This window comes from Nematolebias whitei, chromosome 21, assembly GCF_014905685.2.
Source record: "Nematolebias whitei isolate Nwh7 chromosome 21, NemWhi1, whole genome shotgun sequence".
NCBI lineage: Eukaryota > Metazoa > Chordata > Actinopteri > Cyprinodontiformes > Rivulidae > Nematolebias > Nematolebias whitei.
Window position 1 is genome coordinate 25,188,057 of NC_056518.1, and position 7,029 is coordinate 25,195,085.

The window sequence follows — 7,029 nt, forward strand, 5'->3', positions numbered from 1 at the left end:
CTCTGCAAATAATGTAATGAGCACTTAAAAAAACAAACAAACAAAAAACTTCCCGTCCTTTACTTGCAATTCAGAGTGCATGGATTTGTGAGTCAGTGTGCAGATGCATCAACTCATCCACACGCTGAGGGCAAGAGTATGTATGTGCTTGCAATGAGAATAAATTGTTCTTATTATCTCCCTCAGTTCCATCTCAGTTAAGGATTCATCCCTAAAGTCAAGTCTGTGAGTCGTTTCCAAGCCTCTCCTGCATGAAAGCCTCTCAGGGTCTTTAAACTTTAGATGTGCATTAGTACAGTCTTACAGAGATTTTATCTGATGAGGATTTACATTGTATGAATTTCAGGATATTTAGAAATTAGTGATTATTTCAGGTACATTATATGCATGCTGAAGGGTGCCAGCTGTTTTAGGAGTAGCTTTTCTTCACACTGTTAGTGGTAGGATGTAATTATTCTCAGATTCCCCTGTTAACACTGTTGCTGTCGTGCCTAAATACCTGCATATACAATGATGGAGGTGGCTGCTTTCCAATAAGTTTACCCAGTCCAGAATGCATAGTCAGGTGGCACCATTAATCTTCGTAAAGTCCTTTCTATTGATTTGCTTCAGTCAGTGAGCAGTATTTGGGAAGCAGACATTGGCCTACAATTCATAGCTCACTGCAAATATCTAAACAAATATTAAATAAACTTAAGTCTAACGTTTATTTTAAGGATTTTGCAAAGAAGTAATCAGTCTCTGTGGTAAAATGTGCAGACTTTTCTGGCCTTGGGAAAAGTGTGAGATTGTTGGGTCAAGCCTAAATGGCAAGTTTGCTGGATGAATTTACTGGTAAAGTGAATTAAAAAAAATAAATAATATTTGGTATTTTTGATTCAGCAGCTGGTTGTAAGCGAGGTTTTGCATATTTCCTTCTGATGGGTGTCACATTTTATTTGATCCCTGGCATCATAAATCAGCACAATATTCCACTTGGTGTTTGCTATCATTTTTTACTTCTGTTCTTTCTCACATCCAATTTACTATTCAGGGTAGCTCGTTTATTTTGATTTTTTTTTTAAAAACAAGGTGTTTTGTCATTTTTTTGACATTATCAGTTTAGTACACCTGAATCTGGTCCACCTAAATGGCAAATGCTTAATGGAACTTTGAAAATTACAAATCTTGAGAATGATTTGTAATTTCTTTAATGAATTGAAAACAAAGCATTGTGTCACTGCAATGGTTACGATGCTGTTAATTTTGTAATCTATCATTTCCATGTAAAAATAATTACACATTTTGACCCATAAAGTTTTTTTTTTGATAAGTGAAACTGGCATGCCTAGGATTTTCCATCCATCCATTATCTTTTACCCGTTTCTTCCATTTTGGGTCACGAAGGGTCGCCGGTGCCCATGTCCAGCAATTGTGCGAGGGGCTGGGGACACCCTGGACGGGTCGCAAGTCCATCACAGGGCCACATAGAGACAAACAAACATTCACTCTCTCACTCACACCTAGGGACAATTTAGAGTTACCAATCATCCTAACATGCATGTTTTTGGTCAGTGGGAGGAAACCGGAGTACCCGGAAAAAACCCACACATGCACGGAGACGACATGCAAACTCCACCCAGAAAGGTCCCCAGAACGGGATTTGAACCAGCAACCTTCTCGCTGAGAGGCACCAGCTCTACCAGTTGTGCCACCCTGCTGCGCCTAGGATTTTAATATTCCATTTTCAAATAGTATTTAAAAACTTCAGTCATTTTGGGTCAAGTTATATTTCTCATAATTCCTTTCATTATAGAATTTTTTTTACCCCCACAGTTAAAAATCTTCCATCCATCCATCCATCCATCCATCCATTATCTTAACCCACTTCTTCCTTTTCAGGTCATGGGGGTCACTGGTGCCCATATCCAGCCATCACTGTGCGAGAGGCAGGGACACATGGAGGTAAACAACCATTCACTCTCTCACTCACACCTTGGGACAGTTTAGAGTCACCAATCAGTCTAACATGCATGTTTTTTGTCTGTGGGAGGAAACTTGAGTACACAGAGAAAACCCACGCATGCACGGAGAGAACATGCCAACTCCACCCAGAAAGGCCCTCAGCTGATATTTAATCTGGCGACCTTCTTGCTAAGAGGCAGCAGCTCTATCAACTGCACCACCGGGCCACCCTAAGAATGTTTCATATTTTAAACATTTTGTGTAAGTCTAAAAAATATGAAACTTGGATTTCTAAAGACGTATACAAAGACACCATTATATAATCACTAAGTTACGTCAAAGACAACACAAGAGGGTTTATGAAATGGTTAAATATGTGTAAACAGCTGAGAATTAGTAGGATTTTTTTTAGAATACATGGTTTTGAATAAAGTTAAAGCTCCACCAAACTGATGCACAGTCAAGCTTTGTTCAGAAGGCTATTTTTAAGTGACTGACAATAACAATGCCACGTGTAGAAAATCACAATGTCACCAAGCAAGCTGAACCAGAAGTGGAGGTGACTGTGGTAGATTGGGAAATGACTAATACAAGAAAAGTTGAGAAAAGAGGTGTTGAACAGGAAATATATTAGTTCTCTGGTGTAACTCGATGTTTCCTGTAATGACTCTGCTCCCTTTCATTGAGCCGTCAGCTCAGTGACAGCTGCAGACAGACTTTTAATCACTGTCTCGTATATTCAGCTGCAAATAATGTCCATCCCCCTGCATGGTGATAAGAACAGCAGATTCATAACCTTACTGGCTTTTTAAGAGCAGTAGTAAAATTGATTTTTAATTTTAAGAAAAAAAGGTAAAGATGATAAATGGTTTCCTGTTGCTGAGGTGATTAGGATAATTAGAGTTGCATTTATCAGAAAATACAAATGCAAAGTTCCTTAAATAGAAGTTATAGGTATACTTTCCAGTTTCCTAGTATACTTATATCTGTATCAACTTTGTGAAATGTCTGGCTTCATGGAAATACCTGGTTAAAAATAAATAAATAAAAATATTGGTAATTGTTGTTCTTACAACTCCTTTGTGCAATGCTGCATTTTCATGAAAATAAAGTTGTGGCTCAATTTTATCTTAATAATTAATTAATTGCTATTATTTTTGATTAAATCTGTGTATGTGCATGTCCAGTCGTTTGTATTGTTAGCAAAATATCTCACGAACCAGTGTAAATATTTTAATAAAATTCACATAACTTAATCACTGGGTGCACATCTATAACTAATTAACATTTAGAGTCAACTCTGTTCAATATGGCCGCCAAAACTAAGCAAACTTTTTAAGCATAAATTGGCCAATCTCTGCCAATTCGATCAATATTGAAACTAAATTTGGTGTGGTAGCTGAGAGTCATGACCAACCCATAATTAAAGCTCTAACAGATCAAATGAGATTGTGCAATACAGTATGACATCGTAACTCGGTCTAAACAGTAACCAGTGGCAATTGTAGCCTCTTTTTGGGGGTGCTCAAGCACCCTTAAATTTTAACTCGGCACCCCTGAAAACTTAAGAAGTCATCATTAGGATTTTATTAGGAAGCTTAGGTCTCAAATCTTAGATTCACCAAACATTTTATACATTTGAAATAAATATGGATTAAATGATGACACTCAAACAGGCCAGTAAATTGTGTTGTTTTTTTGTTTTTTTTGCACAAGTCGGATTCTCAACGCCAACAACATTGTCGAGGTTTTGCATTATTCAATTCAATTCAAAAATACTTTATTAATCCCAGAGGGAAATTATTTGTTGTTATAACTCGTTATCCTCATTTCATTAAGAGATGTTATAGATACTGATGGCTTTAGACAGGAATAATCTCTTGTAAAGGTCCATCCCACAGTGGATCCTATGACACTGGCTGCAGATGCCGTCCGATCCGTCCACCCAGACTCGGCTGGCCTCTCGGTTCCCCTCGGGCTGTAGGACTGCCCAAATGCTGGGCAGAACTCCTCCTAGAGCGATGGCCACTTCTCCCAGCAGTCTGCCAATCTCCTTGTAGCTGCGGACAGCCAGCTGTAGGTGCCAAAAGACTGTCCTGTCCTTCCGCTATCATGAGCCATGTTTCCTGCTAGTTCCAGGATCTCAGTGGTCAGGCACTCGAGCACAGCTGGTACATGAGAATGCATCCACAGAACATCCTTTTCAACTCACTTGAGATTTGGGGATGTAGTTGAGATATTATTTGAGCTTTTGAGATGTTAATCAGCTGCTGTTGGTTGTAGAAAACTGCTTTGTTGCCATGTTTACGCATCATAACAAATGTCCAAAACTAAAAAGTTTCAGTAAAAATCCTTCCAGCTGCACAGCATCCGTTACCAGAGGAAGCAATCATCCAAAAAACAGTGATTTACATCCAGAAAAAGAGGAATTAAAGTTTCCAAAAGCAAATTCTCAAAATGAATGTAACAGAGCTGCTCCAACATGCAGCCACCTTGAGCGGCGCAATTCTAGAACAAGCGGTAAATTAATAAAGTATAAGTAAAGGTTTTTTTTTAAATTATTGGTAAATTTATAGGTAAATAGTTAAAATAAACATTAATGCTTAAAGCTAGCTATGCTTTGTTTTGTGTTTTATGTGTGGATATATGTTGCAACTTCTGGTTGCACAAGTTTAGTCTTTGTTTGCTATAATCCTTTAAAAGTCCTGTTTGTGACTGAGTCCTTTGTTTATGGCCATACCACCCTGAACACACCTGATCTCAGAAGCTAAGCAGAGTTGAGCCTGGTTACTACTTGAATGGGAGATCGCCTGGGAACACCAGGGGCTGTAAGCTTTTGCACTTCTCAAAAACCACACCATGGTGTACGTTGTTCAAGCCAAGACCCATTGTCAGTACTGGGGGGCTAAGCACCCCAAAAAGTGAGATGCTAGAATCACCCCTGAAAGTAACTCTATCCCCTGTAATTATAGGATGAGTTTATTGGGGTAGACGTAGGGCAGCCGACTCGGGACCCGGAAGTCCCAGGTTCGATCCCCAGCCATTCCCACGTTGTGGTGTCTCTGAGCAAGACACCTAAACCTTAATTGCTCCCCGGGCACTTACATAGCTGCCCACTGCTCCACCTGGATGTAGCCCAGGTGTGATGGGTTAAATGCAGAGAACTAATTGTGTCATTGTATGGGAACATACAATGATGACAACACACAGCACTTATTATTATTATTATTATTATTATTATTATTATTATTATTATTATTAAAACAAGCCTAAAAGGGGATGTGACTTGTTTAATAGACTGTGAAGATTTACCAATCTTCTGCTGGAGCCAGTAGTCCATTTAACACAAACCCTTTGTTAATGTCCTTTATTTAAATCAACAAAAAGATGCAATTTTCTCATCAAACTTGTTATGTAAATAACTACACTATGCACGTTGGATGTATGGTTTCTATTCTTTCTGTATAGTTTTAGTGTTCTTCATCAAAACCAAAACAAACAGGAGACTGGCATCCTCTGTTTTTCTCCGTTCTTCTAATAAGGGAACGTTGTTATTATGGAGAGTGAAAAATGATCTCAGCTGTCATCGTGACAACTGAAGAATAAAGTGACTATAGAGCTCATTGTCAAAATATCCCTTCGGTGCAAGTCCTTTACAGGCAGCCACTCTGAGATGAATACATTAGTTTTGTAAGTGGTAGTTCAGACAGAAGCAGAGACGGATAAGATGACAAGTAAAAGGAGAATGTGGGAGGGAGAAATCAGCCTTAAAAGCATTTTTATTGGCACATATACAATATGTTGCTGCTGCCGCTGCTTCACCTGGAATACTGCTGAGGCGAAACGATTGGAAGTGCCAGGGCTGTGACTTGTGACAGGAAACAAAAGTTTGTTTTTTTAATTATTCTTCATCAAACCAACAGTGAATAACACATATTTTTGTTTGTTTTTATAGGATCTGTAATGAACGGGAGACTTGTGAATAATATAAACGTTTGAGTTTTTACTGCTGGGTGATTATTAGCCACTTTGCTTTCATTTGAATAAATATCCTGAGCACTTGAATGGAAATCATGTAAGCTTTGAAGAAATGTCTCATCTCTTGGCATCATAGCCAACTGAAATTTGTTCATATTCCAACTATATTTCAGAAAACAAAACAAAAAAATCATAATTTCGGTCAGTTTTGTATAAGCACTAAGTAGAAGAATCCTTTTTAAAAATGTGTTTTTACTCTAAGAGGTTCAGCAAATCATTGCCCATTTGATTTTATCCCAACAGTTATTAATGATGATGGCTCTCATTTTATTGTTATGCTGCATAAAGTTGGTATTGTTTTTATTAGTTTGTTTGTTTTCACTGTCATGATTTTTACTGCAGGTTTATTTTGTTCAGATGACAGAACTATCTATGGTCTTTATGTGCTAAATTGATGACTTTTTTTTACATTATTTATTGAAATCTGAGCATCTAGTAGAATTTGTCTTTAATAAATATACAGTACATATACATGGTTTGAAATAATGTATCTTTATTTACACAACAACCCTCTAACATTATTTTCTCTAACTTGATTTAATTTGTGGCTTTCACTGAATGTATAAATACACTGAGGTGTATTAACTTTCATGGTAAAACAAACAAATAAATACACTTTTCTTTTGCTTGTAAATTTTTTAAGTACTTCTTTCTTCTTTTGGCTGCTCCCTTCTTCAGGGGTCGCCACTGCGAACTAAGTCGCATCAAGACATGGCTATTATTTTTACGCTGGATGCCCTTCCTGACACAGCCACATACCACCAATCTACCACGGCCCTCTATGTGGAGCAGAGAGCTGCTATCTAGGGTGCCTGGGGGAGCAAATGTGGGGGTTAAGGGCCTTGCTCAAGGGCACAGAGTGGGGCAAATGAGGGTGGAGACAGGTGTGGGTGCTTAACTAATCCCACCCACATTTTGATGTCGGTACCAGGAGTTGAACCACCAATCTTCTGATCACATGCCTACCTTATCTAACCTCTGTGCCATTTATTTTGAATGTTTTAACTAAATAATTTTGTGTGTGTGGGTTCCATTGACTGGAACAAT

General features: G+C 38.2%; 1 pseudogene; it reads left to right on the forward strand.

The window, feature by feature from the left end:
• The first annotated feature begins 4,670 nt into the window (after nt 1-4,670).
• On the forward strand, nt 4,671-4,779 carry LOC119427928 (annotated as a pseudogene).
• Nucleotides 4,780-7,029: the final 2,250 nt, after the last annotated feature.